The sequence below is a fragment of the Pinus tabuliformis genome, chromosome 8 (genome assembly GCF_031772625.1).
Source record: "Pinus tabuliformis cultivar Carrire ecotype Pingquan chromosome 8, CPIR1, whole genome shotgun sequence".
Lineage (NCBI taxonomy): Eukaryota > Viridiplantae > Streptophyta > Pinopsida > Pinales > Pinaceae > Pinus > Pinus tabuliformis.
In genome coordinates this window covers 1,974,948,249-1,974,961,081 of record NC_142294.1, presented here as the reverse complement: position 1 = coordinate 1,974,961,081, position 12,833 = coordinate 1,974,948,249, and positions in this window count along the sequence as shown.

Here is a 12,833-nt window from a genome sequence, read left to right as displayed (position 1 = left end):
ACTCTTGTAGGATTGCTATCCATTTTGAATATTTTCCCCCCAGAAACTGTCGCGACAATATATAAGTCATGGGGTTGCAATATGACAGAATGGTAGTTTTTCAAAAGAGGACATAGTGTCGAAATCTCTATATCGCTTGAACAGCTACGAGCGCTAGCTTTTCAACATAAGAATATTTGATTTCTGTATCATTTAAGTTTTTACTTAAATAATATATAGGATGTTCGATTCCGTTTTCTTCTTGAACTAAAAGCATTGCGATGGTCGTATCCGCTGCAGCTAGATACAGGTTAAAGTCTTTTTGATAATCGGGGGCGTACATTAATGATGCTTTCATTAGGGAATCTTTTAAAGCATCAAAGGAAGCTTGAGCAACTTGATCCTAGACAAAGGGTACTTCCTTTTTCAAAAGACGCGTATATCCTTTAGCAAGTTCGACGTAATTTGGAATGAACGTCCTTAGAAAGTTTGCTTTCGCTTGGAGTTTCTGAATCTGAAGCAAATTCGAAGGTGGAGGCAAATTTATGATTGCCTGAACCTTACCTGGGTCAAGACGAATCCCGTCCTTTGAGACTACAAAGCCAAGTAAACGACCAGAACTAACACAAAATACACATTTGTGTGGATTGAGTCGTATCTTGTAGTGTTGGCAACATAGAAATATTGCTCTTAAATGCTGTGGGCGATCAGTCCGATTTTGCGAATGAGCCGGAAGGTCGTCGAGGTATGGTTGAACGATGTTTTTGATGTCATGGAAGGCATAATTCATTGCCCTTTGAAACGTCACCCCTGCGTTCATTAAACCAAAGGGTAATTTTCGATATGCGAATGTGCCCCATGGACAAATAAATGCAGTCTTTGACTGGTCTTGTGGGCGGATATTTATTTGATTATACCCGGAGAATCCATCCATGAATGAAAAGATTTCGCATCCAGCGCATTCATCAATTATCTGGTCGATGAAGGGTGTAGGGTAGTTGTCTTTTGGACAAGCTTGATTTACATCCCTATAATCAACGCACACTCTAATTGTCCCTTGTTTTTTCATAACAGGGACAATATTCGATACCCAATTGGTTAGAGGAACCGGGTAAATGAAACCAGCATGGAGAAGTTTCTCAACTTCTACCTTAATGGCAGCGGCTTTCTTGGGGTGCACCTGCCGTAGCCGTTGTCATACTAGTTTGACATCTGGATACATCTTAATTTCGTGTTCAACGATACTCGAGTCAATGCCTGGCATTTCACTATATTACCAAGCAAAGACATCTCTAAAATCGCAAAAAAGAGCGTAATATATTTCCAGTTCTGAAGGAGAACAACATTTGCCAACATAAATATTCTCTACAACATCTGTTTTGGTCGAGATATTTATGGCGATAGTCTCTTGCAAAAAAGAGCGTAATATATTTCCAGTTCTGAAGGAGAACAACATTTGCCAACATAAATATTCTCTACAACATCTGTTTTGGTCGAGATATTTATGGCGATAGTCTCTTCAATGTTGGACAAGTTTTTCTTGGAATCCACCGTGTTTACAGTATTTGATAGAAAATCAAAAACTGAAGGATGATAAAGGTCATCCGGGGTATCTCCTCCACAATCCGGAAGAAAGGAACGATGGTGGGAATCATTCCATGGTGCTCCTTCAATTACCATTGATCGAACAATTCCTTTGTCGGTGACATGCACTCGCGACCAAGGATCTAAAGGGGTACCATATTCCTCAGACCTGTCTATCCAAACGCTTGATGAGCGTTGATTTGGGTTTGCCTCCCATGCTAGGAACATTGATTGCTACAATATTTACGTTGGGCTTGGAGGCAAAATCATTGCATGATCCATGTCGATATCGTTTTCTGAGATCTTTTTAGAAGATATCATATTGCAGGTTCCTACCGACACTACTTCCGCCAGATTGATTGGAGGTGGAAGGGCGAAAGTTCCCATTAATATAGGATATTTTAGTAGGCCTACTCCGATATTTTGAAGTGAATGGGGGCTTCCATGGATCATAGGAATGCTTCCTGTAACTTGAGAACCATTGGGGAGGAAGTTTTGTTGATCGACGATTGTAATCCCTCCTTGGAAGGGAAATGCAATCTTCCTAAAATAGGTCGACACAACAGCAGCCATAGCATATATCCATGGTCTTCCTAGTAGGATGTTGTAATCGAGATTTCCATCGATTACTTCAACATCTATTTCTATTGTTTTCCCTCCTAGTTCAACCTTCAAGTTACTTAAAATACCATATGGGGTATATGTCCTTCCGTCGAATGCTTTTAATATCGTTGAAGATCGCGACAAGGTTGGAGATCCTAAAGTCTTCCAGCAACTCATCGACATAATGCATGTAGATGCCCCCTCATCAATAATTGTTCGATGAACAGTTTTGTTGAGGGCTTTCACTTGAACAAGGAAAGCTAGTTGAGCTGGTAATTGAGGATCATATCCTTTATGATCGAAGGATACAAGATTGGAATCCTTTGGGTCTATCCCACCAATGGATGATAATAAAGCTTGTTTTTGGGATGGGCAATTTTGTAGTACTTCAAGAGTCGACATAGCAGATGGCAATTGGGCCAAATCTTCCACTATATTATAATGATGTGCCGCTCTAGCGCGGGGATTAAACGTCGACTTGTGTACTACTCCCTTTGGCGGTTTTATTGTCAATTCAAGAATGATGGGCGGCACAACTTCTGTCGAAGTTGTTGTCGAACTACTAGGTTGATCTTTATCCTTGTTGTTCGATAGCTGTGGATTCCCATAATCTTTGTTCCTTGTCAATATCAAAGCATCATTTTGCTGTTTTGAAACCGACAACATTAGCACTTGAGATGGGGAAGCATTTCCACTTTCAACCAGATTTGTTCCTAGATTTGGAAACGGATTAGTTAACACTGCAGAGGTTTTTGAATTCTTGAAGAATTTTTTAAGCTCAGTTTTGTGTGGACAATCTGGGGTCCAATGATCCTCATGGCATATAAAGCATGGACATTTTGGTTTCCTATTTCCAGGAGGGTTTGCAGAAGATTTTTCAGGTGATGATTCTTCCTGTTTCTTCTTCTTCCCTTTGCCTTTCTTCTTGCCCCCTGGTTTATTGGTTTCTTTGCCTTTATCTGTCGATACGGCATTTACTTCCAAGGCAAGAAGTTCATCTTTTGCATTTTGACCTGAAATCTTACGTGCCTTTTTGGATGTAGCCTTTGTCTATTTTGTGTATGTTGCACCAATCACACCATCACTGGCATGAGAGTCATTATTTGATTTAGGAGGAGGAGGAACCGAGAATTCTGGTCTAGGGGCATCATGTATCTTATCGTAGAGCATGCCGGACTGAGTGTAAATCAAGTCCAAATATTGCACACGAGTGATAACTTGCTCTTCTGTTACGACTCCCCCCTTTGCCACATCTTCCATGATGGAAGGTAGTAATGACTTGATAAACCATTCAGCTAAGAGCTGATCGGGAACGTATGTTTTTACCATTCTACGACGATGTCGCCACTCATGTATATGATCAGATATGTGAGTGGTTGTCGTCTGTTTGAAGTTGGTAAGGAGTTCCGTTCCCATTTCATACCTTATTGGTAAATGAAAATGGGTTAAAAAGGTTGTGGCTAAGGTACTGAAGTTGTCGAATGAAGCTTTAGGAAATTCGATGTACCATTTTGCCGCCGGACTAGTTAACGTCCTCTGAAAAGGCGAAGCCTTATTGAATCCTCATTTAGGGTGTTTGATGAACACCACAGATGAAAGGTCATCACGTGATTCAACAGATCTTCACCCGGATTTCCATTAAATTTAGGAATATCTGATGGAAGTTTATGCGGAATCGCTGCCCACCAAGGGGCGTAAGCGATTGGATTGTTTGTTAATCGATTTAAATCAGGTAACTCTAAAGTTGCCACAAAGGGTAACTGTTGATTCAGGTTAGGTGAAGCATACCCAGGATAAGATGGGATTGCCTGAGCAGTTGGTCTTTGCATACCGGCATAATGCATTTGATGCTGGTAACTTTGGTAAGGTTGGTGGGCATGACCATTGTAAAATGGTTGATTTAGACCGTTTTGAATATACGGCTGTCCACTATTTGCAAAGATTTGTTGCTCAGAACCTTGGTATACTTATTGGAATTGCGGTTGTTGGTATTGTACTAGCCATGGTTGTGAAGCCATGCGCTGTTGCCCGATACTAACAGTTTGACCAAGATGAGGGGTAATTGTACCCGTCTGAACCTATGTCATTCCACCAGTAGGTGATTGTGGTTGAGTTGCAGGGTCAAGGGGCTATTGCATTACAACCTGAGAGACCTGAGGTTGGCATACAACAGGCAGCGCTTGAACTTGCGACACCGTCACAATAGCTGGCGTAGTTGGTATATTTGACATAGGTAAGCATTGTTGCATCGAATATACAACTCTTGGTTGTTAAGGTAGTATCGGTACCCAACCGCTTGAGGTAATTCCAGTATAACCCAAATGTTGTTGTGAACTCCCGTATGGATATCCTCCCGGAGGGGATAATGAAAGGGTATACTACCCCCCATACGGTGGTAATCCATAACTCAAGGGAATGGTTTGCCCTTGAGGGCCAGACTGCCCAAATTGACCTCCAAATGGATCAATTTGTTGAGACTCAACATAAGAGTTTCCGGATATTATTCCAGATGAACAAATAGGAACAAACCATACTGTCAAAATGGCCCCTGAGTGGGCTCCTTCTAGCGGTTGAGAGCTAGTTGGGACAGATGGTATACTGGCAAACATTGTTGGAGTGATAGCAGGGAGTTCTACCGTCACTGTGTCAGACAACACAGTCTTAGATGTTGACGGTTGTTCAGACATTTCTAGTCTATCCAAAAGATTACCTAGCGATTCTATAGGAACTTCCGCTGGCGGTAGACTAACTTCTGATGAAGAAGGATACAGAGTGATCCCGACTCCAAATTTCGATGGAGTACTAATTGGAGGATCAAAATATTCTATGGCAATCAGACCAGGTGGAAGGGGTAGACCGTCAGGTCCGTAGAATATTTCTAGTGCCGAAGAAGGAATAGAATCGGAAGCAACAGATGTTTGAGGAGCAAGACTCTCCGAACCGGTTGTAAATGGAACTGGTTCGCTAACACAAGTGCTTACCCTCAGACTAGGATTAGTACTACTGTCCTTCTGTCGCTTTTGAACTTCTTTTGTAGAGGCAGGGATTCCATAAATGTTTGGAGTAACCGGAGTCTCTGATGTTGTTGGAACACTTGTTCTAACTTTAACAGGAGATTTGGAACCAGTTAAACGAGTTTGCTTCGTCCGTACTAGCTTTGATTCCGGAGACAAAGACAGTTGACTCGTAAGCCTCCACGAACGACGGGGTTTCAATTAACTTTCTTCCACGATTGCGGATTACTCAATCAACTAAAAATAAAGGGGAAGTATGTTTCTGAATTAAATTAATTTTAGATGCTTTGACACAACTTGTTTTTTCAATTTTTAAGAGTCGAGAAAAAACAAAAGATGACTCTAGTCTCCTTCGATTTTTAATGAGCCTGAAGTGACAAGTGCTCAGATGGACCTTTTCTGTTAAAGAGTCTGAAAAGGAACGAAAGGGACTGCTCTGGAAATCTAGGTAGAGGGATTACCAAACCAATCGCAAAACTGCAGAATACTTTTTACGGTACGACAGTCAATCTTCCCGAATGCTGTGTTCAGTGCATTGCGATCGATAGGGCGACAGACATGGCTTCCTATGGATAAAGGATTAAGCCTATTGGGGTCTCCCAAAATATACTCGACGGTACGTGGGAGCACAAGTTCGTACTGGCACTTATCATCTCAAAGTGGAGGAATACCCAACCATCAGTGAGAACAACAGTTACCAGGTTTTACGACGCCGGAATACATCTCTAGCCTAGACTTCTAAATGTTGTGCGTTAAGTTCCAAAGCGTTGTTAGATTCATTGAATTTATTTATAGTTGATCTTGTTTATGAAGTTTGCCTTTCAGGTTCACCGCGAGATGTAGATGTAATTCCTAAAATGCAATCTAAGATGATAAACAATCTTTTTATCTTCTTTGTGCAATGAAAATCCTAGCTACTAAGGAAAGAAAGACAGAATCTTTTCACAAAGAGCAAAGAGCACACTCTAAATGCACTTTCCTAAATCGAACCAATCAAACTGTCTATAAGCAAATGCACATGCATGTATTTGTTTTCGACTTTCTTAGTATATGAATGATAAAAAGAAAGTTGATGCACAAATCTGAATTTCTTTTCAAGCGACAAATATCAACAAGTTTCTTTTCGAAATAAAAAATGGAGACGACCACAACACCTTACGATTTTGAAATGAATACTTGTTCTTGACACTATAAAATTACAAATTCAGACCAAAAACAATAGTAACAGGATAATCGACCATCAACAGCAATCAAACTCTTTCCTACAATTGAAATCGACACTTGCGACAGTTTCAAATCAAAGGACGACAGTACGATTATGCTACTTTTGCAAAGGAGAACTGAAAATGATTCAACAAACACAAAAAAACATTTACAGTTATTTTGTACAAAGGAGGCAGAATAACAACAAGGAAAAGGGGTTTCAAACAGACATATACTGATCACAGGCAGCAAAATTCAGGAATAGAACTGGAAAGAATGAATCACATAAACCAACACTACACAAAGCCTAGTCTGATCAGCACACCTGCAACACAGAGAATTTGAAATGCAACGCACCTTCTCCACTCAGTAAGTGTGCTGAAGTTCAGATTCTCTGAACAGTACCTGCGTTGGGCCAGAAACGAGACTCTGTTTGGGTTCCGGGTCACAATTTGCAGTTCAGTTCATGGGTTTTGGCTGAGCAAAAGGCAATCAGTAACTCAACAATCAGGGGTAGATCTAAGGAGGATTTAAGAGCTATCACAAGGGCAATCAGAGAGTTTGTGAATCAATTGTTTAAATCATAAACAGATCCAGTAGATGGACTGAAGTGGCATTTATCTACTTTGCATTTGCTATGGAAAATGCAGTTCGAATGCTACCTGTAAGTTTATGAAATAGACAACAAAGAATGATAAACAAACAAACTAATTTCTCCCCAGCGGAGTCGCCATTTTGTTACAGGGAAAAGTGTCTATATAGAACTGCTCTATCCCACTAAGGTGTGACAGCTGCCTTAGAAACAAATAGAGTAAAGCTACTTTCGTTTTTCCTTTATGAATTATAAATAGAGAGGAACAAGAAGACCAACCTCTGTCTTGCGCTAATCTCCTGATTTGATTCCTCTCTTCTTTGATAGTCTTTCGCTACCTGCTCCCTTGCACACCCAGCTTCTCAAAGTACCTGTAAGATCACCGTAGCATAGTACTATACAAAGACATGGATCTATAATCATAAACAATCTAGGATCAGATGTGAACTGACCATACAAATGCAACAAATATCAGTGACACAAGAGTATGGAGGAAAACTAGAATAACTTTTTATTGATAAACAAGAAAGAGCCAAGAGGAGTTGCAACCAGTTGTTCTGACCCAGCATCAACCTCTCAGCAAAATAAGCCCCTCTTCACCTCATACAAAGCTTAGATCACCCAACAATCTGATGTTTGTCTCAAGAAACCAACAACAATTCCTTACAATATGCAAAATTCCAGCCTCCTGGATCTCTGGGATGAGGGATCCATATATAGATATCTGTAATGGAGATGAGTCAGCTCATGATTTGATTAGTGTCTTCCCTCTGATAGTTCTTGCTTCCACTTGGAGATTGATGATCTCTTACTCATCCTTGGTCGAATTCTGTGAGGCAAGTGTCACAGGAGAAGTTTCTGGAAGCTTCCATTGCCTCTCCACCTCGCGGAATGACACTGCCATTTGTCATTTCTCACCCATCACACCCCATAGAAGGGATTTTTGAAATGCAACGCACCCACACAGTGTATTTAGGTGAGATGCAATGCACTTGGCCAGTGGAGCAGTTGAAATGATCCTGTTTTGACCAATTCTGAGCAGTTTTTCATGGAGAACTTCTGGGAGAAGCTGTAATCTGTTGACCTTGTTCCTTTAGGGGTTAGAACAACACTTTTAGGGACTTAGGAGCCCTTGGTTTATGGACATTTCATGCTTGGCGTTGTAGTGCCCAAAAATGTCTATAACACCTCATCTAAATTGTTTGGATTGAATATCAGAATAGTATTTTTCAGATAGGAATGTAAACATCCAATATATTTCTGAAGTGTATCTTGGGAATTCAAAATTACTCCTAACAATAAAGCCCTTTTCCTAAACTCACGTGTATAATCTTGGACTATTTGGCCTTTAAGTTGCCTAAAATTTTGCTAAGTCATAATGTCTTTTTGCATATAGGCTAAAGGATAAAACTGTATTTTAATTGCATAAATAAATTCAACCCAAGTAATGGATATCTTACCATGGATTCGAATTTCCTCTTGTGTCTTTTCTTCCCACCAAACTAGTGCAGCTCCTTCTAGCCTCAGTGAAGCCAACTGGATCATCATGTCATCTTCTTGAAGGTTCTGAATTCTATAATATACCTCCAACTATCAAATCCAATTGTCCAAATTTTCTACATTCACCTCTCCATTGTACATGGGAAGTTCAAACTTAATGTCCAATTTAAGTAAGGGAGTCTTTCCTTTTGGGGTTTTTGAATGAGTATGGGTAGTTTCAATGGTGGTAGTGGAAGATGATACTATGTGAGATGATGAAGATGATGAGGAAGATGATGGGGATGGTGGATATGGAGGTGGATTTCCACCATTCCCTTTTGAATCCTTCTTCTCATATTTTTTGTCCTTTGAGCTTCCTTCTCCATGTGGAGGGTTATAACTCTTTCCAACCATTCTAGTGTTCCTCTCTTCATAGAGGACTTTACCATCTCAGTTAAAGTGGAGAAAGCTTTCTTGAATTTCTCCTCTTCTGAAGAAGAACCTTCAAGCTCTCTTTCTCTAGACATAATGGTTGTGGATTCAGGCTCAGAGACTGGTACTTATTGTACCTCTTCAATCTCAATTGAAGGCAAAACTTGAGGATTTTCAAGTGCAGCTGGAATTATAACTTTTGGTGGTGGAGATTGTGGCCTTGTGGCTCTCCTTCATATGGGAATTACCTCAGGAGTTGTTATCAATAACTTCCCTTCTCCTTTCTACAACTTTTACCTTGTAAGCATCAGAATTTTGCAACCATTAAAACCCTACTTGCACAAACTCAAGCAATCAAGAAAATCAACCTTTCTCTGGTACCAACTTGTTATAGACATTTTTGTGCCTTACAGCATTGAGCATGAAATTTCAATAATCCAAGGGATCCAAAGTCCCTAAATAAGTTGTTCCTACCCCTAAAGGAACAAGGTCAACCAATGACAGCTTCTCCCAGAAGTTCTCCACCAAAAACCACTCAGAAATGGTCAGATCAGGATCAATTCAGGAGCTCCACTAGCTGTCTGCGCTGAAATGAAAAGTCTGCACTAGCTACCTGCACTGAAACGCAGGTAGAAGCACTACCAGGGTGCGCTGAGCGGGAATTGACAAATGGCAAGTTCATTCAACGAGGTGTAAAGACCCTGGAAGCTTCCAGAATCTTCCTCAATGACACTTGCCTCAGTGAATTCGACCAAGTGATGAGTAAGAGGTTCACAACCTCCAAGTGGAAGCAAGAACTAACAGTGAGAAGCCACAAGTCAAAACATGAGCTGACTCATCCTCTCTACTCACATCTATATATGGATCTCTCACCCAGAGGTTCAGGAGGCTGGAATTTTGTATTTGCGGAGAATTGTTGTTGGTTTGAGATTGAGATTAGTACATTGGGTGATTTATGCTTTGTTGGAGCAGAGGAAGGGATTCTTTTGCTGGAAGGTAGATGCTGGATCGGGCCTCATTTGGTTGTATCTCCTCTTGAACCTTGTTTATCATATCAATAAAGCTACTTGAGTTTCTCCTATATGCTTGTATTTCAATGATGTGTTGTTGTATTTGCATATTTAGTTTATATCTAATCCTAAACTAGTTATGAATGTGAATCTATATCTTTCGTGTAGTCTTCTGCGCTTGTGATCTTGCAGGAACCGTGTGAAGCTGGACCAGTGAAAGAGCAGGCAGCAGGAAGCGAACGGAAGAGAGAGTGATTGGATCAACAAACTAGCGGAAGACACCGGTTAGTTAGATCCTTCTTTCTCTATTTGCATCTCATAAAGAAGAATACTCAGATAGCTTTCCTTGTTTGTTGCTAAGGCACTATCACCTCTTAGAGTGGGATAGGGGCATTCCATATTGGATACTTTTCCCAACAACAAATTGGCGACTCCGCTGGGGAGAGTATCTTGTTAGTTTATTTGTGTTTCTATTGCTATTCATTTCATAAACTCAAGAGTGCCGAATCGAACTGCATTTGCTATTTACAAATGCAAAGTAGAGATCAGCTACTCTAGCCCTCTCACTGGGCCTGTTTATGATCTAAGAAGCTGATCCACAAGTGCTCTAACAGCCCTTTGTGATAGATCTTAGTCCTCCTATAAATCATCCTCCTAATTGTACCTAATTGATAGCTTTTATCCGGCCAAAAACTGTAGAAAAAACTGCAAACCGAAACCCAGAACCTAGAAACAACTCTCGTTTCTGCTTCAGCGCAGACTCTGTGAAGAGGTTCTGCATTTCAACGCAGGTCCCGTGAAGGCTACCTGCGCTAAATGTCAAAACCTCTATGTTAGGAGTGCGCTGATCAGTCTTTGCCTTGTGCAGCTGTGGTTCCCTGCTTCCTTTTGCTCAGTTTTATCTCTGTTTTTTGCAGCCTGTTATCAGTCAGTGTACCTATCTGAAACCCCTTTTCTTTGCCTCAATTCCGCCTCAGTTATATAAAGAAAATTTATTTATTCTTTGTGTATTTGTTACATCATTTGCAGTTTCCCATTACGAAAGTAAACTAGTCATACTGTCGCCCCTAGATCTAGACCTGTCATAAGTGTCGTTTTGATCTTAGGAGTGAGTTTGTTTGTTGTTCACAGTTGATTTAGCTTTTACTTTTGTCTTTTGGTTTGAATTTATGCATTTCAAGTGTCGAAACAAGTAAATCATAAAGTGTTGTAATCGTCTTTTTGATTTTGAAAAAGGAACTTGTTTGTGTTTTCACTTGAAATTGAATTCAAATTTATATAACAGCTTTCTTTTTAGGCATCAATATTAAGAAAGCGAAAACAAATACATGCATATGTGCATTTGCATTTTGACAGTTTGTATGTTGATTTAGGGAAAAGTGCATTACTGTGTGCTCTATGCTCTTTGAGAAAAGATGGTGTCTTTGTTTTCCCCTTGTAGCTAGGATTTTCATTGTTGAAAAGATATAAAAGCTTGCTTATCATCTTTAGACTGCATTTAGGAATTGTATCATACATCTCGTGGTGATCCAAAAAGGCAAACTTCTAAAAAAGATCAACCTAAAATAAATTGAATGAACTTAACAATGCTTTGTAACATAACGCACAACATAGAGGTCTAGGCTAGAGACGTGTTCCGGCGTCGTAAAACCTGGTCACTGGTCGCCTCGCTGATGGTTGGGTGATTCCTCCTGAGAGACGATTAGTACCAGTACGGATTGTGCTCCCACGTACCATCGCGTATATATTGGGAGACCCCTATAGGAATATAACCTTTATCCATAGGAAGCCATGTCGGCCGCCCTACTGATCGCAATGCACTGAACACAGCATTCAGGAAGATCGACTGCCCGTACCCTAAAAATTATTCTGCGGTTTTGCGAAAAGTTTGGCACACCCTCTACCTAGAACTCCAGAGCAGTTCCTTTTGGCCTTTTTCAGACTCTATAATAGAAAACTTCCATCCGAGCATTTGTCACTTCGGGCCCGTTAAAACATCGAAGGAGACTAGAGTCATCTTTAGCTTTTTCTCGACTCTTTAAAATTGAAAAAGCAAGTTGTGTCAAAGCGTCGTTAAAAATTTATTTTAAATGGAACAATCACCCTTTATTCCTGTGTTGGTCTTTAGGTTGAGAAAAATGGAGCCCACCAACCAAGGAATTCCCCTTGGTGGAAATCCTAGTCCCTTCTCCTCTTGGGGAGATGTTGGTGCGCCCCATATGGCCACATTGTCGCTTCCAGGACTGACAATTGGCTTGCCGGTCTGGCTCTTCTCAACCAATGTCGTTCAGAACACCACTATTCCTGAACAGTCGAATCAACAATTAGACGAGTCCAGAATTTCCCACCAACCTTCTACTTCCTATAATTCTTCCTCTCTTCCTTCCTCTTCGCGTAACGGAACTGGTAAGCCTAAAAACCAAGTTCCTAAGGAGAAGAAGGAAAAGAAGAAGAAAGAGAAAAAGAAGAAGGAGCCAAAGGAAAATAAGGGAAAACAAGTGTCTTCTGATGAAAATCCACACACAGCACTGACCAGGCCTAAATCGCCATGTGTCATCTGTAAGGGAGACCACTTTCATAGAGATTGTCCCTGCATCCCTCGGATACTAAGGGACTGGTCTCCCCGTTTGCACAATCCGGTGTCGTCAACCTCTGATAGCCATGTTGAAAGTACGCCGTCAACTAGCGAAAGTGAAGTTCCAGGATAGAAAGGGAGGGCTAGACCTCCTTGTAGACTGTGCAAAGGCAACCATGCCCTCCACCGTTGTCCCTTCTTAGACGAGGCCAAAAGAGTCTTAGAAGATCACCCGGTTTCACCGTTGCGACTTCCTCCTGGATATCAAAGACTCTTGCCAAGTCCTTCGTTAGTTGAGAATCCAGCTGGCCCGCTCAAGTGGTCAGATGAAGCGTCTATCATTGAGGATAAACCGACTGAAT